This window comes from Tamandua tetradactyla, chromosome 9, assembly GCF_023851605.1.
Source record: "Tamandua tetradactyla isolate mTamTet1 chromosome 9, mTamTet1.pri, whole genome shotgun sequence".
NCBI lineage: Eukaryota > Metazoa > Chordata > Mammalia > Pilosa > Myrmecophagidae > Tamandua > Tamandua tetradactyla.
The window spans coordinates 109018184-109041872 of record NC_135335.1 but is presented as its reverse complement, the minus strand read 5'-3'; the positions used below and the strand labels follow the sequence as shown (position 1 = coordinate 109041872).

Below are 23689 nucleotides of genomic sequence, written 5' to 3'. Positions count from 1 at the left end.
TTTTAACTGATTTACTTTATCATTTACTTTCTTACAATGTGGAGAATGAATTGAGTTGTGAGGTGGAGGAGTAGAGCTGGAGGGAGAAGGGGCAAAAGTGGAAGTAGAGTGACCAGTTGGGAGGCATTGAAATGGACCAGGTGAAAGATGATTCTAAGTCTGGAATGGAATGATAGTGTGGAGACAGACAGATTGCTGACACGTTTTTTCAGGTTGACTGAAAAGGACTTGCTGGTAGACTGGATGTTGGGAGTATAAAGTGGAGAATCAAGAATGGCCCCATAATTTTGGCCCCAGATACTGGATATATGGGGAATATTTGTGGAGGTAGAAAGGCAGATTTGGAGACAGAAATCAAGCTATTTTGGAAATGTTCAATTTGAGATGTTTCTGAGCTATCCAAATACAGAAAATGGCATAGGTAGTTGAATATGCAAATATGGTTCTCAGAGAAGAAGTATGAAATGCAATTATAAACTTGGGGCTCATCAGAATATCCATGGAATTAAGCAATGGGAATAATGAGATCACTTAGAAAAAGAGTATAGACAGAGAAAGGAAGGAAGGTGGAAGGAAGGAAAGAATGAAAGTAGAAAGAAAGAAAGGAAGGAAGGATAGAACTGAGCCCTGAGAAGCAGTGACATGTGAAATTGAGAGAGGAGGTGGAGACAACAGAAGAGAAAAAGAAAGAGCCTTTAAGGTAAAGAAAACCAAGTGGGAGTGGTGTGGCCAAAGCCTAGAGAAGAGAGTGTTCCAGGAAAGAGGAAGTGGCCAAATTGGTTGAGCAGCCAAATAAGCTGAGAACAGAGAAGTGTCCACTGGATCTGGTCACGAGGATGGGGAGCGCTGTTAACCTGAGAAATTGAATCATTGTCTTTGGTATTGAAAATGTTGTGTTGAGATATTATTCTGCATGGATTTGCCTATAATCAGACAGAAAAGATATCTAAATATTAAACATTCAAGTGAATGACTTGAAAAGTGATGATCCACTCTTGTGTTGACTCATAATGGCCTCATCCTTGAACCCCTGAGATCTTGGCAGCAGGCCCATGGGGGAGAGTTGTTGGGGGTGGGGGTCCCTGGAGTGGGCAGGGTAGTTGGTGACTTTGTGGACACAGTTTGCCTGGTGCAGGATGAACACAGAGGAGAATGTTCAGAAATGTCTAAGGATTAACTTTAAAAATATCCTTTCAGTTCAGGCTCCTTTCTCACGCACTTTGAACGAATGTCAAGTCTGAAGGACAGAGAGCAACTCATAAGAGCCCAACATATATTTCCTTTCAGAAATAATATGTGAAATGTATACTCCTTTCTATTACTCTGGTGTAAGAAGGGATGTTACCGTATTACTATCCCAGTTTTAGAGGTCTAAAGATTGAGGTTGAAAGACTGAGCCAGCTGGCCAAGGCCAAATAGCCAGGCTGTGGCAGAGCCAGGAGCTTACCAGGTCTATATGAGTCCAAGCCCAGAGGTCTTCCTGTTTCTCTACAGAAAAGCTCCTGACTCCCAGCCCTCTGCAGTATTACTCAGCTTCCTGGGCAATGGCCTTGAGGAAGGTCGTTCTGTTTATGTTTTTCTTCTCTTCTCATCTCTCTCTCCCTTTCTTTGGGTAAATGTTCGCTTCTTCCATTTCCCTTTTGGCCATTCCTTGTGCAGTGGCTGGAAGAACAAAGAACTGAGTCCCATCCCCTTCCCTTTTCTCTTGCCTTTTAATTCTGTGAATGGCTCATTGTTGGAGGGTAAAAGCAGCGAGGCAAAGGCAAATGCATGGCTTATTAGATTGGAGGAATAGAGGGAAGAACTACAGACAGACCAGGGCATTATGTAAAAGGCTATGATCCTGGGCACATATGATTTAATTTTTAATGAGTCTTAATATCACATTCATGTATGGGAAAAAACCTCTTCTTAATTCTTTTAAAAGATTAGCATCAGGTGGTCCAACACAGTGTGGTCATTATTCTAAAAAATGAAACCTGAACAGGCTCATGAACAATTCACTCAGTTTTTCGAGCCTAACTTATGGACCCTGGAGGCCTGAGCCAAGCCAGATGGGCAGGAGTCCCCAGCCTTGCTGGCAGCATCACCGTGGGAGTTCTGGTGTGCAAACCGTTGAAAGAGTGGGATTTCAGAGGCTCGGAGGACAGGAAGGGGCCTAAGAGGATTCCTAGAGACTGTCCCAGATGGAGCGTTTAAAACTCTCTCTGCCAGAGGAAAACATTTAGTAACCTCCCTTGGCCACCAGCTCTCATGCTTACAAGCTGCCCAATGACCAGAATAAAAAAGGGGTTGCTTTATAAAAATTTCTAACACTGGTACTTTAATTAAAAGAAAATCCTTCAATGTTCTGTAGCATTTAAAAGCTTCATTGTAATAAATATTTGTGGAACTAAAGCTTTCCTTTGTATTTCTTTTCAGCACAGGGAAAACTGGCCACATTTCCATAGAAGTGTGGGATGCTGAAGAGAGAGGACCTCATGAATGTACTATGCAAATTTATGAAAACAATATGCAAATGAGTATCGTTCCAGTGATTAAAAACAAGCAAATAAACAAATGATGGGGAAGAAAGTGATTACTGTGCCTACTGGAGGATTTCTGACTCTACTCATTGGGTTGTCCAGGGTTGTGTGTGTGAGAGTGTGCATGTGTGCATGTGAGTGTATGGGGGATGGAAGCTAACAGATGAGAAGATATAAGCAGCAGTGAGACCTGAATGCACCAAGGAAATTAGAACTTCAACTCTTTTTTTGCTGTTTCCTAAGATCTAAGAATTCCTTTCCCTGTCAAGAATAGTAATTAGTTATTATCAGGATAAAATAAGGTTATGTGTACATTATACTTTGCTGAAGGGAGAGTTGAAATATGGAACAAGGATGCTGAACTAGGAGTCAGGACAGGAAAATAATGTCCCTTAAATGCTGACAAGGGGGTGCCTGCCCTAGCCATGTGTGCCAGTTTGAAAGGATGTATGTACCCTAGAAAAGCCATGTTTTAATCGTAATCCCATTTTGTAAAGGCAACTGCTTCTTCTAATCCCTATCCATCACTGTATGTTTGAAACTGTAATTAGATCATCTCCCAGGAGATGTGATTTAATCAAGAGTGGTTGCTAAACTGGATTAGATGATGTCTCCACCCATTTGGGTGGGTCTTGAGAAGTTTACTGGAATCCTATAAAAGAGAAAATAATTTGGAGAAAGCCAGAGATTCAGAGAGAGTAGAGCAGAATGACATAGCCACGAGAAGCAGAGTTTACCAGCCAGTGACCTTTGGAGATGAAGAAGGAAAATGCCTCCTGGGGAGCTTCATGAAACAGGAAGCCAGGAGAGAAAGCTAGCAGATGATGCTGTGTTCACCACGTGCCCTTCCAGCTGAGAGAGAAACCCTGACTCTGTTCACCATGTGCCTTCTCACTTGAGAGAGACCCTGAACTTCACCGGCCTTCTTGAACCAAGGTATGTTTCCCTGGATGCCTTAGATTGGACATTTCTATAGACTTGTTTTAATTGGGACATTTCCTTGGCCTTAGAACTGTAATCTAGCAACTTATTAAATTCCCCTTTTTAAAATCCATTCCGTTTCTGGTATATTGCATTCCAACAGCTAGCAAACTAGAACACCATGCTTTAAAGGAATCTTCTAGCTCTCTCACTCTCTCACTTTCTTGCTTCACTCTGCGGGGTGAAGTATCTGCAGGGCCGGTGGCTTGCATTCCTCCTTCTTAATCTCACTTTGGGTAAACAGTACCCCCAATTTCTCTGCTCACGCAAGCCTAGGTCATTGTCCAGGGGCTGCACCCATCTCTTCCCTGTATTTGCTCTCCTGGAGGCGGATTAGGCAGGATGTGTGGACAGAGCGCAGACGAGTACATAGTGATGTCCGCACATGTTCCCACACAGTGGAATGCAGGATAGAGGTAAGCATGCAACTAAGATGGAACAGGGCAATGGCTCCTTCCAAGTCACCACTCTCAAGCTCAGGACCCAGAAGAATCCATGAATCCTAATGTCAAACCTGGCCTGCTGGGTTGCTAGCAAAGTATGCTTATCTAGGGAGGAGGACAGACTGTATTTCAATTTGTTAGCTTGACTGTGACTTACAGTCCTATAGTATGTGCACCTCCTTTAGGGAGTGTGCCTGGCCACCATCAAGGGAGCAGGCCTAGCCAGAGGCCAGGTGCTAGACCTGGGTCAGCCTGTAATGGTTACATCATTTTGGGCAAATTTGTTTCCTCTCTGGACCTTAGATCCCTCACGGGTCAAGCAGGAACAGGGTGAGGATGAGATGGATGAACGCCAAGATAAGCATCAAAAAATGAGTGTTGCTGGGAAAGGGAGTGTGTTTAATAGGTCTCCTGTACTTGGTAGCCACAGAGGTCTTATCATTGAAGGGAGGTGCATATCTCCAGTTGCATGCAGCTGGTTTCTTCTAGTTTCTGAGCTGGAGTGGGATTCAGTGATTTGAAAAATATGGTTTATTCCTCAAAGGCATCAATCTTGGAATACTGGATCTGCACATAATTGTAGCATATTGCACTAATTAATTGAATCCACCTTATTTGTGTATTCTGGGAGTTATAGCCTTCTGAATTCAGTACACAAGTTTATGCAAATACTACACAATTAAGAATTCAAGGGCTTTAAATAATCACCAAAACAGGAATGTAGCACTGTTTTGGTTTCCTGGCTGCTAAAACAAATACCATACCATGGCTTGACTTAACAACTGGAATTTATTGGCCTACGTTTCAAAGGCTAGAAGGCTTGCTCTTTCCATGCCAGCTATCTTTGGGAGTCCTTGGTTTTTCATATGGCAATGCACATGGCAGAATCTTCTCCTTTCTATTCTGGGTTCCAGTGACCTTCAGCTTCTGGCTCCTCTATGCACCACAGGGCTCCTCTCTCCATCTGACTTTCACTTTGCTTATAAAGGACTCCAGTAATCCGAATTAAAGCCCAATCTGAATCAGTTGGGCCACCCCTCAACTGAAGTAACATCTCAAAGAGCTCTTATTTACAATGGGTCTACACCCACCAGAATGCAACAAGACAAAGAAAATGTCCAAACACAATTCAATCCACCACACGCACCACAACCCCGAGCTCATAATTATCAATATTTAAGCTATAATTAAACTCTGTACAGGGTGATTAGCTTATGACAGAATTCTTACAAATTCTGATGGCTTGAAGCTGCATTTACTCCAGAAAAGATCACAGTTTTACAACTAATCCATTCCCATGGGTGTAGACCCATTATAAGAAGAAACTTAAATTGAGATGTGACCCACCTCATTCAGGATGGTTCTTAATCCTCTTACTTGAGTCCTTTGTGAGAGGATAAAAGACAGAGAGAAAACAGAAAAAAGCCAAAGAAACTGAGAAAGAAAAACCAGAGAAGCTGAGAGAGAAGGACACACAGAAACCAGAGAGAAAGCACAAAAACAGAGGGGAAGGCACTGAAGCCAGAAGCTGGAGCAATGAAACCTGGAAGAGAAGGGAGAGATCAACAGATGTTGCCATGTGTCTGGCCATGTGACAGAGGAGATCAATAGCTGCTCTTTGGGGAGAAAGCATCATCTGTTGATGCCTTGATTGGGACATTTTCACAGCCTCAGAACTGTAAGCTGTAAATTAATAAATCCTCGTTGTAAAAGCCAACCCACTCCTGGTATATTACATTTTGTAAGCTTTAGCAAGCTAAATTGCAAATCTTCTTTATTCTGGACAGGTAGATGTTCTTCAAGCCCAGTATTACGGAAGTTATACTGCACAGATACTACCATCAGCTGTCCTTCATCCTGCCCATTCCCCTATTCCCTCATAATTAACTGGTAGGTCTGGCAGTCAGACAGGTGTCTACCAAACCAGGAGGATGATAAGTCCATGGCTTGCTTTCTCTACACTCTTTAGAATCATCCTGGTGCCAAAAGTTATGCACGTAGTCTAATGAGGAATGGCTGCCCCCGTGGTTCGCCATCAGCCTTCACATGAGGGAGCAGTGGCCTTGGTTTATTCTTCCTTAGCAAGAACGTTGCAAAAGCAGAACATAACCCAGGAACACTGGTGGTACTTCTACTTGTCTCTGACTTCCTCAATAGCCACCCCCCACCTCCACCCCAAGTTAGAGTCCATATCCAAAGTAGTACCATCCAATAAAAATGTACTGCAAGCCACAAATGTGAAAATTTCAAATTCTTGGGTGGCCCTATTAAGAGAGTAAAATGAAACGGGTAAAATCAATTTTAATAATATATCTCGTTGAATCCAAGATATCCAAAGTAGTGTCATTTCCATTTATAATCAATATAAACATTATTGAGATATTTTAGGTAGTAGGGGGTAGTCCTAGCACAGCTGGGCTTTTTCTTGGCACCCACAAGTGCATCTGGTGCTCAGGACCAGATGTGTCAGTCTGGCAAGATAAAATGCAATCTTCTGGTAGCTATGGGGACTGCTGGGTTTTCCTGAGCATATGTAAATATTCACTGGAGCTAGTCTGAGGAAAGTGGGCATGTTTTATGGTTTACACCCTGGTCTATTCCTGGCAGGGTGGGAGCAGGGTTCCTCCACTATGGCCCACAAACACAAGAGACAGGTGCTGCTTAAAACATCTTGCATTGGTCACAGATGAGACCTGCTGCTGGCTACGGAGAACTGAGGCCCACTAGTGAGGCTGACTTTCCTCTCTCTTCTCTACTGGTTAAAACATTGTTCCAGCCACTGCTGTGTGAGTCATGCTTCTGTGGTGACCCTGATGCCTGGAAACCATGGAGTGGGTTGGCTCTGATAGGACTGAGTTCCTGGTGGCAGCCGTGATGCTCCTGCCATCCTCCATGTGATAAGACTCCACCCTGGAGTGGTAATAGGTGTCTCTTTCTGACCGATAGCTTGCATTTCTTTCTTTCTTTTTTTTTTTTTTTTTGAACTGAGTCTCCTAAATCTGGTGTATATTTCATATACACCAGATTACAGCATATGTCATTTGAAACTAGCCACATTTCAAGTGCTCAGTAGCCACATGTGACTAGCAGCTATCATATTGGACAATGGAGGTCCAAAGTCTTCAGCACCCCTGACAGTTTGTTTATCTGTACAAGAAGCTGGGGATGGGAGGTGCGGGCAGGGGGTGTGGGTGAGGGGAAACCCCTTCTCAAATGAATGCACTGCCTATTTGCCTCTCTATCTTTGCAGTAATATGAATAACCATCCCATCTTGTATGCCTGCTTATGTAATTAATTAGCATTTATATAGCAGTTTATATTTACAGAGTATTTTATTGATATAGTTGCTGGTGTAGTTATCTATTTTCACCTTATACTTCCATGTATGCCTACCTGTGCTAATTACTGCTATAATTATTGAAGCGATTTAAAAACACAACTCGGTGTTACCTTCAAGAGCCCTAGCAACCATTTTAATAACAGCTGTAAATTCCATCTTTCATCTCCAAGTTCTGTCTGTTTCACAAAGAGATTTGTCTACTTCTATCCAATAGTCTCCAAGTTCTGGGTCTGCCTCAGAGTGAAAAATGCATTTAAAAGCAGTCCTGTGGGCTGGCAATGGTGGCGCAGAGGAAGAGTTCTCACCTGCCACGCCCAAGACCTGGGTTCGATTCCCAATGCCTGCCCATGCAAAAAAAAAAAAAAAAAAAAGCAATCTTGTAATTGTCTTTTCCCCCTTGCCAGCTTAAAGTTCATAAAAATGAGACAGAAATTTAGTGGCCTGTCTTCCAGTAACAACACCACAAAACACACAGCATTCCTCCACAAAGAGGATAATTACAAATAATGGCCACCGTAATCAAGTAATGCTGTCTCTAATATCAAATCTCATTCCCCATTTCCTTTGCCAAACATCTTTCTGAAAAAAAAAAAAAAACAGACACGTGGGCGATGGGGGGTGGGAAAAGTGCTGGCGGCAGACACCAGGGCCATGTGTCCTGAGCACCCAGGCTCAGCGCTGCCCCCTTGGCCTTTGATCCCAGCTTTCTGAGGAGGGAAGCTGCCTGGGCTCGTTGAAAGTCTGCAGAAGGCAGGCACCACAGAGAGACAGGGAAGCTTGAATAAGCAGTTCGGAGGTACAAGAAACAGAGTTGTGTTGCCGTTAGAGCCTTCCACCTCCCTCATTCCCCTCCCCATCCATTCCCTCCCTCCCCCTACCAAATCAATGAGGGGGAAAAATTACAGAGCTCCAATTCATTCCGTGATTCTGCTGCTCTCAGTGATTGGAAATGCCAGCAAAGGGAATGATATACATTATGCGATGAAAGGAGAGCACAAAAATATTCACCAGCAGCCATGAAATGCAGCTGCCTCCACAGCAGAACCAGACAGCTCTTGAACAAAAACGCAGCGATACCACCCAGGAGATGTAAGACCAACTCCTGCTCCGAAGCAATTCTGTGAGTCCAATATCAGGGATTAGAGATGAACGTGAGAGATCTTATGCCACAAATCACTGCATACCCAATGCTTCTGCTACCTACTTTCTCTCCCCTGGGGAAATTCATTAAGCCTCTTTCTGTCTCTCTTTAAAATGGGAGCTAAATCAGTAACTCCCCACCAAGCAGTGTGTTCTTAATTACTTGCGTCCAGATTGCTTGACATTCTTGAATGAAAAGTATCATGGAGAATGCGAGCTATTCCCACGAATATTTTGTTGTTGTTGTTCCAATAGGAAGCAGCAGGCCAAAGCCTTTTCTGCCTCCGGATTATGTTTCAGTTCAGTGAGACTGCAGGGAATGACTTCCGAAGGCTCTGACTGCCGGCTGCCACTTGCACGAGCAGCATTTCAAAGGCCAGGCAGGAGAAGACGGCATCCCGAGGGTGTGCTTGATCGATGGTGGAGGTGGAATTGGCAGGAAAGAAAGGGGAGAAGGAGTGAGGGCACGAGTGGCTTTCTCTTCTGGGCGACACCAGCATGGGCATGTTCTCTCTTACTCCTCTTTCCTTGTGCTTCTCCCAGATTTGCTCGTGAGGTAGAGCCTGTTTGCGGGCGGGGTACCCAGCCTGATTATGGTCAGAATTGCTCTAACCCTCACTTGTGCTGAGGGCATCAGACCTGCTCACAGGCATCATAAATAAACATGTGCTGACACAACATTGCATTGCTAGAGAGGACAAGAGACGAGCTCTCCTCTGTATGGCAGGTGGAAGGAGGGATGTGGGAGTGAACTTTTCAAGCAAATGCTGCAGTTGCCTTCAAATCCTGCTAGAGCCAGGGGCTTGGCATTCTACCGCTTTCCTGCAAAACTTTCTCTGGGGCACAGTGAGTGCCAGTCATTGGAAAGTGGGTGCGGGGTCCTGCCCAGGAGGGGTCTTTGGGTCTCAAGGGTCAAAACTTAATACTGGGGAATTTGTACTAATAGGTTGACTCCAATTTGCGATCAGGTAACAAAAGATGCATCTTTTAGTCATGCTGTGCTTATGTGTCTTCATTAGACACGTGGGGTAAAGAGAAAGTGACACAATATGGTAATTATGCTAGAAAATTGAGTGGCATTAGAATAAGGCCTTGGAATGGTTTCTATGGAATTCTTTTGATCACAACATTTGCTCTGTTGGATATAATACTAAAGGATGCTTTTGAATAATTAGATGTGTTCATAGTCCAGGGGGATGGTGAAGAAGTGAGAGTTTATCACAGGTTGGATCTCTCTGATACACATAGAGTTATTTATTCATTTCGCTAAAATTCTCCTTTATGAATTTCAGTATATTATTTTTGCTATTAATGTCTTAATGATAGTGACAGGAGGATGTTTAAAGCCCATTTAGCTTCTGACTCTCTGTGCAGAAAAACAATTTCTCCTCCCATATGCAATTTTCTGTCCATTCATTAATTGTGCCGCAGCTTTCCTAAGCTTATTTACTGCCTTCTAAATATGTATCTTAATTTACACTTCTAGTCCCGCTGGGAGCTTATAAAATGTAAAATCTTATATAATAGCAGAAGCAGCCACAAATATTTTAATATCCAAGGCGGCTTCTGAATGCTAATTTTGCAGATGGCATGAAGTTCATTTTATAGCAGCTATTGAAAACTAATAAATGCCATCCACATCACTCAGTGTTGTCAATAATCCAGCAGATTTCGGGCCCAAGGATGCTGGGGAAGCATGAGCAGCTTCCAGCCCTTCCCTCACCAGGTTCCAGCTACAGATTCCATAGCTGCCTTGCCTTATAGGTTGCCACAGTTCTATTCAGGTCAGCCGTGAGTCTTTTTGAACTTCTAATCTGCCAACCAGGAGACAGTCACAAGAGGGTAATTGCTGCACAGAATACTCAGGGGAGGGAGTTGAGCGAGACCCACCTCCTGCTTATTCTATTTGCATTCGTCAAATGCAAAACGTGAGCGGAAGGAAGTGAACCACAGTAAATGAGCAGCAGGACCTCCGCAAGATTTAGTCAGCAGTTACCTGATAAGTCATGCATCATATTACTATCATTTTAAGCCTTTTTTTCTTTGTGGTGAATTATCCCTTTAAGAAAATCAAACAATTCTTACCACGAGAGCAGGAAGAGCTCAGAAACACATTCTGGTTAATTTATCCATTTATCCTTTCATTCCTCATTTTGCCAAATATTTGTCATGTCTCCCCTGTGTTCCAGTGATGGTTTTCCCAAGTGATCTCTGCCTTCTCGGAGCTAACAGTCTAGAATGGGATATTATAATAGTAGAAAGTCTATGGGGTAGAAGGAATTAAATGGGCTAAGAACGTGAAGGTCAGAGGGGGGTAGAGAGAAGGTTCTCATTCTGGTCGGGAGCCAGGAGGACCTTGTGGGGGAAAGGCCGATGGGGCCGGACGTTAGCTGTGGAAGGTCTAACACACAGACCTTGGAGAGCCTCAGTCAACCAAACAGTGGGGGGACCTGCAGGCCAGCAGCCACTTCCCTCTTCTTTTGCTGCCCGCCCCTCAGGCAGCCTGTTGCCCCTTTGTGAAATCTTTGCTTTCCCCTTTTTCAAGGCTGCCTTTGCCTTTTCCTTGAACTAGATTTCATCTGGATGCAAATTCAAAGAGCGCAAGAGGGTAATCTGCTTTGAGGCAGTCCCGGGAGATGATTGCTCAGGGCTGGGACCATCAGCGCATCAAACCGGTTTGATCAAATGCGATAGCTGCGAGCAGTCAGAGAACATCTGGTCCCCAGAGCAGCTGGGATGCAGAGGGGCAAGTAAATGGTGCAAATCCAGGCCTGTCTTAGATTCATCCAAGTTACCTGAATCAGAGTTACTGGGAGAGAAGGTTAGGGTACATGAGCTCTTTGTTTTGCTGGTGCCATGGACTTAAATACTCTGAATCTTTCGAAGATGAAAGCGTGTTATCTATCTATCATAATTTTTCTGTTCGTGAAGCTGTCTTATTCCTAGAAACAAATTCAAATTGACTTTTGTTAAGATTTAATTTTTTCTGCGGACTGGCTTTCTTTCCTTCTTCCTTCCTTTTTATCCCCCTCCCCTCCCCCCCTCCCTTTCTTCCAGCTTTGCACAAAGAAATGTGAAATACATATCAATTATAGTGTATGAAGAAGCCTGCCATTGCCCTTGACATGAAAGGAGTAAACTTCTCCAATGACACTGCCATAGCTTCAACCCAGACAGGGTCTCCCCACAATGCTGCACCCCCTGATCTCACCAGGAGATGGGAGCCCTCAGGATGTGTATGGCGGAGACCACTAAGCCTGGGTCATGCTCTAGAACGTTTTACAAAGTCCTGGGTCTTATTTCAGGGTAACAACAGGAGCCAGGTATTTGGTAGGGGGGACAAAACCTTTTTAGTGGAAAGAACTACAGACTATTGAGTTGAAAGGGACAAAGGTATCTGGTCCAAATAATTCAATATGTAGGTAAGGAAACAGGCTCAGAGGGGTAAGGTGGTTAGCTAGCTGTACGTGAAGGCTAGGATGAGAATTCAGAAAGAAGTAACAAAATTGCAGTTATTAATAGTCTGGATCTTCAGGAAAAGCATTAAGAAAAGCCTCTTCAGAGTTAGCTGATTGCATGTTCTTGCTGGTGTGTTTTCAGCTGACACAGTCCCTGAAAACCCAGCCATCAGGTTTTTTTAGGAGTGTGGAGCATGAATTTGGGGACCTATTTGCCTAGTGGCCCAGGCTTAGTAGGAAGGAGCTCTGCCTTTGGTTGAGTAGACAATCCAGAGGGACTGCCTGGTATCTTGGTATTTGGCAGTGATTGGACCTGGGCCTGAGGTTTTCATCATATCATAATATACTTGTACAAATGTACAAAACACAGAATACATATACAGCATATAAGAAGTATATATGAAATATATCATTTAATAGGCTTCATTGTTTGAGGGGGCATGTGTTTTTTAATCAGTCTAAATTACATGCAGTTGTGATAGCATTTGACGGAACAGTACAGAGGTTTTTGAGGGTTTGAGTGAGGATTAGAGCCAATGTGTATGTGGGACTCTCTGTCACTGATAGAACAGATCCTAGCACTGGACCTGAAGTGCACATTCAACAAATAGTGGCTGCTTTTTCTCTTCGTATTGCAATTGAGGTTGGGAAGTCTGTATTTAGGTGGCAGGAGTCTGGCTAGAGTGTACTGCAAGATTCCAGCTCTGGAAGAAGAGAAAACATCTAGGTTTCCTGCTAAGGGAGACTTGATTAACAGATCCATTTTACAGGAGCACCAAGGACTGGGTCAAGGAACTGTCAAAACTGAAGAGCAGACCCTTCGCTGGAAGCCTGGTCCTGGAGCTGGGCTGATGAGGGAGGCGTGGAGGATGAGAGCCAGAGGTCTGGAGCAAGTCATCAGCCAGAGATCCTTGTTATCTTGGGTCCTTCTGCAAGAGAAGGCCTCATGGGAGGATGATGTGGGAGGTCAGAAGCCACAGCTGGGCCTGGAGAAGTTCTCATTCCTGGCCTACCTGGAAGGAAGGAGGAGCCCAGGGGAAAGTTGTGGAGGGACTGAGCCATCAGGAATCCAAATGTGATCTGGAAGTCTCTCAGATAGTCTGTCTTGTAGTCTCTATAGCCCTGTACAGATTCATTTTTTTTGACATCATTATCCTTGGAGGGTGATGGAGCCATGGGCTTTCCAGTGCACTGGAGACTCTGAAGGAGAGAGAATATTCCAGGAGATTTTAGTGCCGAAACAATGAACAGGGGTAGCTTATCTGTGAGAATATGTTAAAAACAGATGGTGTTTATCCTCCAGAGTGAAGCATGGAGCATGGTTGGTGAAAAGCATATCCTTCTGTCTGGAGGCTGAGTTGTGTATGTATGCAGATATGACCTTATTCAAACCAAACTGTCAATGAAGGAACAATCCACTTTTTTTTTAAGGGAGCAAATTTTACTGTATTGTAAATAATCATCCTCGAAAAGTGAAGAGCTGATAAATGAGCTCAGTCTGCATACTGTCCTGTAAGAGCAGACCTGTGGATAATTAAAGGATACACCTGGGGGCTGTTGCTTTACTCAGCTAAATAAAAAAGGCACTGCTTTGTGAAATGGCAAGCCAGGGCTCTTGAGGTTAAGGAAAAGGAGGGATTTAATCTCATCAGTTGGTCCCTTTGCTTTGTCACTGGGCCTCCCCTAGAAATTCCCAAGACAGAAACACAGTATCCTTAACTATAATAGAATGTATCCAGTCATTATCTTTTGAGACACCACAATATATGCTTTATACACACACACACACACACACACACACACACAAAGTTGTCATAAAAGAGCTACCAATATAGTTATATTTAAAATATACAAGGGAAGATTATTCAAAATCCACTAAAAATATAGAAATCACAATGAGAGGGAAAGAGGCTGTAAGTTGAACTGAAAGAAAAAATGTTCCAAAGAAAGATGCAAGCAGCCAAAGAAAGAATTTCATTAGCTGTGCATTTCCTCTTGTTGTGCTCAGTTCTTCCATGAAATGAATTATTTTCTTAGCTTCTACCTTTCTTTGTCCTTCATTCTTTACTAGGCTTTCTCTTTAGGCTTATTGGATTTCTCTTTTCAAACTGTCCTGCCAAAGGAAGAAGGTTGAAGGCCCTATGATACATACTTATTTCACACTGAGAACCAAGGACAAGGGCTTTAAACTCAAATCTTTCGGGAGACAGTTAGATTAGAGGTATAAAAAAAACATTATAGAACTGAGGCTCCTTAAGGATTTTATTCAGGAATAGGCTTAGGTATAACATGCACTCTTTCTCATGCCTGCTACCCCTCCCATTTTAATGTGGGTCATGCACTTTGCTCAAAAGTTTATGGAATAGTTGTGAAAAAATTTTATAAATTCCAAAGTATTAGAAAGTGTGGCTGAATCTCCTACATGAAAATTCTTAGGGAACTCCGTGGCCCAGGAGAGCAGTTACTTGGTAACATTCTAGGAGTCATTTAGAAGACCTCATTTCAACCTCAAGAAGTATTGCTCTTAAAATTATAGCACATCAAACAACTTGGTCATTTCTGCTTGGTGTTCTCTTTGGATGCTGTATAGCAGACACAACTGTTTAACCAAATTTATTTTCCTTTTATTAATAACAGAATCCCTCTCAATTTTAGCAAGGCAAATGGTTATCCGGGGTGGGGTGGGGTGGAGGGAATCATACCTTCCAGCTTCCCTTATTGCTGTATGTGACCAAAGACTAAATTCTGGTTAATGAGACATAAGCAGCAGCTCATATCTTCTTTATCATTTGGATGCAAGTGTGAAGGCAGGAGCCAGGGTGACCATTTTGGAACAAAAGGATAACTATTAGATAAAACTTTAAAACTTCTAGTAGGTCCTAAACGCTTTGCTCACTCACAAGGGATACAGCTTCAAGTAAGCCATGTAATTTCTCACATCTTTGAACGTCACATAATTTCTCAAATCTTTCAGTATCCTCATTTACTGATTGATAACAATAAGAACTGCTCTAACCATCTCACAGGGTTATTGTGGGGCCCCAATGATATCATTTATGATGAAGCTATTTGAAAAACGTCAGCCATTTACAAACTGCAGCAGGTTATAGCTGATACAATGATAAGCAAAATAAATTTTATTCAATTCAGTAAAAGCAGATATTTTGATGATGATATCTCTAGGATATTTTCTCAGTTCATAGTCTTCTGGAGATTTGCCTATTTAGCAGAAGAAATAATTTGTTTCCAAGCCCCTGCAGTTGTCTGAATTGTCAGTAGCCTCCTGGTAACCCTACTGCTCTTCCTGCAAAGGAAACTTCTGCTGTCATGAGCAACAGATGGATTTTCTATTTTGACAAAACTGATGAAGAAAATCATTCTGCCAGGAAACCGACAGATGTGTAACAGCTGTACCAGTGTGTGACAAGTTGATTGTCTCGGTGGATGTCTGTGTACCTGTATTTGTGAAGTAGAAATTGGCGACCTCTAATATTGTAAAGCTTGATGGCCACAATCTGTGATTCTGCTCACTGAATGTGTGCTAGTTTCATTTCAAAAATGACCCAATTCATCCACCACATGCCCCAAAAGATGTTCACCGTGGCTTCTCCTGAGCATGGCATATGAAGGTTGAACACATTACCTGGTTTTCTAAATGGCTTTGAATGCAAAATTGATCATCATTCAATTTTGACCTATTTTTTTTTATCGGAACCGTTATTCAAAAATAGCATAAAAGTTCTGGAATAGGAAAGAACTTTACATGGCACTTAACAGACCCAGGGAAAACCTTTGAAATGAATAATCCCAAAAGCAAATACAAAATGAGAGGTGAGGAGTTACCATATCTTCATCTCTGTCTCTTATTTTGTTCCTAAAAGATTGAGTACAAAATGGCATTTGTGTGGGTTGTTGTACAAGGTAACCCTGTTGAGAGTTGTATAGAGATACATAAACTTAAGGCTAAGATCTGGCAAAAGGAAAGAGAAAACAAAACATATCATGGTTGTCATATATAACCTCAAAACTAGACACAGACTTGTAGAATCTTAGATTATAAGATGGATGATGTTTTCTTGACATTTGGCACAGAAACAAGATTGCTGAAATACTTCATTACTCTAGTTGGACATATGCTGAAAGTGTCATTCTACTAAAAGCAATTGTTGACTTGCCTTGTTGACAATTTCATTGTTTAGAAGATAGAGGAAGCAATGAAGAAAATTTCTACTTGCTTCTCAATTCTGACCAACAGAGAAGAAGGGATTGGTGATATGAAAATGACAGAAACTTTGGCAGAAATTGACCACACCATCTTGAAATTGGTGAAAGAAAAAGAAGATTTATTAGCCTGGCATAGCCAGGGACATATACTTAAGTGTGTCAAAGCAGATTTATGGAAATTCAGAGAAATAACATATATAACCTAGTAGTAGATATATTTTGGGTATCCACATTAACAATGACCCATTTTTCTAGGAATTGCACCCATCAATGAGTTGAGATTTACAAAAAAGTCAGCCTTGTTTACTGCTTGTCACCTGGATGAGGGATGACCTCTGGACCTAAATCCATCGAATGGCCAGTGGTAAGCTTTTGGTTGCTTCACTCTAGAGCTGAAAAGTTATAGCAAATAAGAGGAAGATTCTGTGACACAGTCAATCCCTGCAGAAGTTACAGGGGATCAGAGGCTTAAGAGTAAGTCATTTGTAAAGAGAAGAATGCAAAAGGTGGCAATACGAAATAGAGATGGGGGAAGGAGAGAAAGGAAAGCTAGAATGCATGTCTCTACGAGGATGGGATCATCATATATTTTGTTTATTTATATAAGTGAAAATAAATATGAATTGATTGGGTAGGAGGGAAAGAAAGGTATCTTGGGACCTCAGTTACAAATTTTTGAGTTCCACATTTCAGGCCTTATGAGGATTTTGCCCAAGGGTCTCTGTGATTGCTGGATGAAGGCTTATCCATTACTGACTCTGCTTTCATTTCTTTTTTTTTATTATTATTTAGGTTGTGTCTTTGTCCTTTATAATGAAAAGATACTGAATCTTAATGTGACCAGAGATTAAAAGAGAAAACACAATCTAGATTTTCACTCTAAGATCCTTCTCTGTAATTTGGGCAGAGAATAAGAAAGTATTTGCAAAGTCCCCTTGGGGGAACTGGGGGAAAGGAGGAACTATTCAAATTCTCCATCTGGGGAATTCCTGATATTCTCATAAGCAGTAGGGACTAGCAATTCATTAGACTGAGTCCTCAATCTTGGGGCTCACCCCTGTGAAACTTATTCCTGCAGAGGATAAGCTAAGCCTACAGATAACTATGCCTAAAAGTCACCCCCAGAGAACCTCTTTTGTGGCTCAGATGTGACCTCTCTTTCTAAGCCAACTTGACAGGTGAGCTCACTGTCCTTCCCCCTACAGGGACATGACTCCCAGGGATGAGCTGCGACGAGCATCATGGGAGTGAGAAAGAGTTCTTGACCAAAAGGGGGAAGAGAGAAATGAAACAAAATAAAGTTTCAGTGATGAGAGATTTCAAACAGAGTCAAGAGGTTATCCTGGAGGTTATTCTTATGTATTATATAGATATCCTTTTTTAGTTTATGGTGTATTGGAGTGGTTGTAGGGAAGTACCTGAAACTGTTGAACTGTGCTTCAGTAACCTTGATTCTTGAAGAAGACAACTGTATAACTATATAGATTTTACAACGTGACCCTGTGATTGTAAAAACCTTGTGTCTGATGCACCTTTTATCCAGGGTATGGACAAAGATGGGTAAGAAAATATGGATAATAGATAAATAATAGGGGGAATAAAGGGTACAAAATTGGATAGATTGAAATACTATGGGTCAATGAGAGGGAGAAGTAAGAGATATGGGATGTATGAGTTTTTATTTTTATTTCTTTTTCTGGAGTAATGCAAATGTTCTAAAAATGACCATGGTGATGAATACACAACTACGTGATAATATTGTGAGCCATTGATATATACTCTGGATGGGCTGTTTGTGTGTGAAGATTTCTCAATAAAAATATTTTTAAAAAAAGAAAAGAAAAAACAGCCCTCTCCTTGAACCTCAGCTAACCAAACTCTCCTTTCCTAAACGTCACTGTCATTCTGTCCTACGGCCAGTGCTCCAGGAAGCCCCCTTCCAACAGGAAACCATTTATAATCTGTTTGTTCTGGACATGCTTGCAGCCAGTAACCTACTCATGGTTACTTTAAATAATTGTCCCATGACCCTTCACAGTCGAGGTTCTGCTCCTCAGACGCGTTCACACTCTATCACTCTCTCCAGTCTTGGATCAGACACTGTGAGTTTACTGTGCTTGTTGTCTAAGCCTTTTTCATTTCAGATGGAACAATCCAGAAAACCGCAATATCCTCCCCCGCCAATTCCAATCCTTCAAAGCGAAAATGAGTCAGCCTATGTCAGTGAAACCGGACTTGGGCCACCCAGGATCTCTGGTTCCAAATAACAAGGGGAGTACGCTGTTCTGTGTGTCACCAAAGACTCCACATCCTTTCCTGGAACGTGGCGACAGGGGGAAGCAAATACAATGACACTATTCTTCTAATCTTTTCTTCAAACTCTTAGATTATGTTATTTGATGATACCAAGTGCGAGGCTATTTATTTATCGTGAAAAATCTGAAAGTAGCTGACCCATTTTCTATTGTCTTCTCACTATAGGCTGAATCCTAGTGCTCACTTAGAAAATGCAAACTGGAAAATGGGCCTCAATTTCTACATCCATAAAATGGGGATATTGGCCTAGTTGATGATCTCTAAGTTTCCTTCATTTCTGATTATTTATACAATGTACTGAAATCAAATCAGATTAAATAACAAATGGAAAATAATGGAAGGTAGGCCTCGAGGGTATGGCCTGCCCAGGTTTGTCATGACTGAAACCAGCTGGATTTCATTCATTTGGGAAGGAAACGACCTGCTGATCAGAGCAGCTGATATTGTCTTCAAGGGAACTTTTTTAAAACCCAAGAAAGTGGCAAATTATAATGTCTAAATCTAGTCTATCAGGTTCAGAGATTTTGAAGCTGAATCATATTACAGGACTCTGTCAAGCTATGCTGGGAAAGCCAACGGGGAAAAACCACAACCTATTGTAGTGATCTGCAATTCCCATTCAGAAAATCCTTCCTTTCACAATGTTCCTGTGGTGGGAGTTCTGACCTGTTCAGAGCCAACCTGGTAGGGGTGCGTAAAGGAGTTCCCGGTTCCTTTGATTGGACCAGCTTCATGCTCTGACACAAGCATTGCACAGCTACTAACTACAAAGGAATTTATCTCTTTGTGGTAATATACAGCTGCTGCTGTCACCATAGGATCCATTTTCCTTTCAGCAGCCTTGTTCACCCTATATTTTATAGAAACTTACATTAGAGGAAGGGATCAGCTTCACCCTTAAGTTCTCTGAGTAGAAGAAAATCAAGTCTGTCTTCTCCTTTTTTTCTTCCTCCCTCCCCCCATTCCCTCCTTCCTTCCTTTTTACCTGCTTGTTACCAGCTCATGTGGCCCAAGACTCCTTGCATCTTTCAAAAGAAAAATTCAATGTCTTGGAGAAGGTATTTTTTAAGGGAGAAATTGAACAAGTAGGAAATTTTTAAAATGAAGACAATGTACCAAGTGCAAGTAAAATAAAGTAGGTGACCGTACTTCTGACTGGCCCAATCCCTATAAGGCAAGGGGGGAGAGCCCAGGGTAAACATAAAGATCTCAATGCACTTAACACTCTTGGTGTTGATTCAATGGCCAAAAATACATGGATGTTTGCTAGTTGGAAAATCCTGCAGGCAATTCCCTCCTGGCCACCGTAGTCATGATGTCCAAGTCTTGCCACCAGCTCTCCTTCAACCAACCTCACTTCAAATGCATGCATTGCACCTTACCAATTCCCAAGCCCTCTGAGTACCACAGGAACAAATGTCAAGGTATAGGTGGTCAGCTTGGATCATAACCCCAGATGACAATTGGACCCCAGAAGACATTTGTGACCAACATAATGAGCCACTGGATGGCACTGTGGGTCCATGCAAATGTGTATGGAGGGACATTTATCTTTCTTTTAAAAAGGCAGCTTAGCCTTGACAGGTAATTTGGCACCCTTTGAGATGAAATGTGCCAAATGATTTGGCAAATATTTCATTTACCTCTGCAAATAGGTGCACCTGCTGTTCTGACCTATGAGAGAGGGACAGGTAGTTTTTATTCACCCCTGTTGTTGTTATTAATTAAAGAACCTAAAATAAGGTTCTGGTAAGGATACATGAATGATTTTCAGTGTGGTGCCATGTTTCATTGGAACAGAATAAGTTACCATTTCTTATGAAAACCAATGTCTTCAGTGTAATGGCAGCATCTTTTTTATCTCACCAATGTCATCCATACTGCCAGGAGCCGCCCATCTAAGCTCATGACTGGCTTGATTGGGGTTTGGTTGAAGAACTGTCCTCTACTGGTCCTCCAACCAAGAATATATAGAAAATTTGCTTCCAAAATTTCTGTTCTAAAGACTCTTTGTAGTGTTTAATAAACAAGAAAAAGCCAAGCAATAGGAGAGACTCTTATTAGGAACATCTGAGCTGTCTCTTGGTCATTATAAAACTACTGCTTTGCTATAATGTTGACAATCACATGTGGACATTCCCGTTCTCTTAGGAGAACCCAGATGCAGCCTGAGGCATCCCTAAGACAAGCTGCAAGTTGTCATGCTCCTGGTGCCCTCGTTTTAATTCTACCATCCTATTCATTTGCTACACAAAAAAACATATTGGGACACAAATGAGTAAGAATGGCATTATTGGTATAATTTTTTAAAAGGGTAAAACATTTGCAAACTCAATAACTTCAGTATCATAGCTAACAAATGACTTCAGACCGTGTCCCAACTGGTCAAAACACAGATTGTGAACAGGTAGGGAACAGGTGGGTCAGAAAGGAGAGATTCAGAATTTCATTATTTGCCTATCATCTTGTTATGACTTATTGACTAATAAAAGGCACACAGTGTGTCAAATTCAATTCTCTTTGTACATATATCAAGGAATCATGGTATTTTAGAAGAATTCTGGCTTTAAATCCTAAGACTTGGTGTCTAGTTCCTGATCTACCAATATCAGCTGTATGACATTAGGTGAATCATTAACCCTCTGACTTGTTCTCTTACCTAACCGTGAGAAAAGCAATTTAGATATGCTCCAATGGCTAGAAAATATTGGGATTTTCTTTAGTTTTGGTGGCCTCTACAAATTTAATGTAATCTCAGTATATGTTAAAGTAATATGCAGCAACAGTGAAATAGGAGGGCACATTTGTTCAAATGACATCTAAACTACTTACCGGTTTTCTTGAATACAGTAAATTCTAGTGTAATGAAGCAAAGACACACTTGTGGTAATAAGATCTTTTATGGAAAATAACATAGAACTGTTTAGCTGTATATATTTTCTTTTTGCATTTAGCCTAAGAATTTTGGTCAACATAGTTCATAATTGTCTTGATTCTGTAGATGCCTATATTCCTCCATTTTTATGTATTATGGTGCTTCTGCTTCTTTCCTAGGACAAGCCAGATGAAGAACATGCTTAGAGATGACCTTGACGAAAGAGGTTTCTGGGGGATGATGGGGCAAAAGCCTGACTGGAGAAGGTTGGGGAAGAAGGCAAAATGAGGAAGTGTGGCAGTGAGTACAGACAACTCTTGTGAGAGGTTTGCTGCAAGAGGCTGCCTACGGAGAAGCTAGATATATACATGGCATCCAGGGAGGGATTATTTTTTCAAGACAAAAGTAGACAGTCTTAGATTCACCACATACAGCGGGAAATCATGGGTACCCTTATTCATTAAATATTTGTAATTCAAATCAGATTGTGATAGAGTTGTAAATTGTGCACTCTTACTTAATCAAGATCAAAGCTGTCTGCTGCCACCCCACAACTTTAAGTAGATTTGCCATGGTTTTCAGTGAGCTGATGGAGAAGGGCCCAGGAGCATTCCTTTTCCTGCTAAGTTAGCAGGACTTTATTCAACAGACCATTTCAGAACTAGAAGACAATATCATAGAATTCCCTCATTAAACTAAGGAATCTGAGGCTCAGAGAAATTACATCTTGAGATTTGCTGTCAAAGCAGTGTCGGGTAAGGATTAAGAAAATGGCTCTGGGGTCCGGCACACCTGGGTTTGAGTCTCACCTATGAGACTCATAGGTGTGACCTTGACTTACGACCTGTGTGATCTTGAGCAAGTCACTGCATCATGCTCATCTCCAGTTTTCTCATCAATTAAATGAGGAAATGTGTGATTTTTCACAAATGAGCTTATTAAGAGAATTTTTTTAAGGAGTTGTTATGAAAATAAACAAATGAGACAGGTCAAGTGCTTGCTACAATACTGGGTATGTGATAAGCATTAATAAATGTTACTGCTATGAGGATATTTGCATGCATGAAAAGATACAAAATTGCATGTACATATATATATACACACACACATATATATATATATATATTTCATGTACATATATATATATATTTTTTTTGCATGGGCAGGCTCCGGGAAACGAACCCAGTTCTCTGGCATGGCAGGTGAGAATTCTGCCACTGAGTCACCGTTTCTCCATCCTGTATGCATATAATTTTTTAATGTTAGGGTTTATATAAATGGAAAAGAACAAGAATGGAATGTAATAAGAATGTGTAAGAAGACACACAGTCTTCTTGTGTAGTCTTACTAAACTTACATGACAACAATAATCTGTTCAAAGATTATTATTCATGATGGACTCAAGTCCAGCCCCTTGAAAGAGCCTGCTTGGTTTGCTGATGTGGAAACAGTATCTCCTACGTAAAAACTTGAGAGCTACTTACCTACTGTCTGGCTGCTTTTTCTATTTCTTTCTTTCTTTTTTCCCTCCTGGCTTTCCTTTTTGATGCCAGCTGTGGTTTAAGTAAAACGTGGCTGTGGTTGAGAGCTGCTGTGTGACTGATAGGAACTATAGACAATGCACTTTCAACAGCCTAGGAGTTGGCACTATAAAAATGAAATGAGAGAAAGAGGTAAATGTAAGGCAGAGAAAAAGATAGGGGGAAGCAGTAAAGAAAACCTCCCAGCCCCACCCCAGTCCCTGCATGTGCTGCAGAGATCTGTTTGCCCCTAGCAGGCCTGCCAAGCAAGATCCCTGATTCTGTCTGTTTTAGTTTACTAAAGTTGCTGAATGCAATATACCAGAAATGGAACAGCCTTTAAAGAGGGAATATATTAAGTTGTAAGTTTACAGTCTAAGGCCATGGATATGTCCAAATTAAGGCACCAATGAGAGGTTACCTTGACGCAAGAAAGGCCAATGCCATCGTAAGACCTCTGTCAGCTGGGAAGGCATATGGCGATGTCTGCTAGCTTTCTCTCCCTGCTTCTTTTCTTCATAAGGCTTCCCGGGGGCATTTTCTTTCTCCATTTCCAAAGGTCTCTGGCTGTCTGGGCTCTGTCTCACAAAAGTTTTTTCCAAAATGGTTTTCTCTTAGAATGCTCCAGTAAGCAGCCCCACCTTGAATGGGTGGAGCCACATCCCCATGGAAACCATGTAATTAGAAGTTACCACCCACAATTGGGCGGGTCACATTTCCATGGGAACAATAAAAAAGATCCCACCCAGCAATATTGAATGAGGATTAAACAGCCTGGCTTTTCTGGGGTACAGGACCATTTCACACCGGTGCATCATCCAAAGCCATTGGATAGGCTCTGTTCTAGTTTGTTAGCAGCTATAATG

At 41.8% G+C, this 23689-nt stretch overlaps 1 long non-coding RNA gene across 1 annotated transcript; it reads right to left on the bottom strand.

Annotated features, from left to right (window-relative positions):
- Positions 1-21395: 21395 nt before the first annotated feature.
- On the bottom strand, positions 21396-23409 carry LOC143646273 (uncharacterized). The gene is made up of 3 exons (XR_013157437.1): positions 23245-23409; positions 22788-22950; positions 21396-21478 (listed from the first exon to the last, which is right to left on the bottom strand). It is a non-coding gene; the product is annotated as an uncharacterized LOC143646273 (long non-coding RNA).
- Positions 23410-23689: the final 280 nt, after the last annotated feature.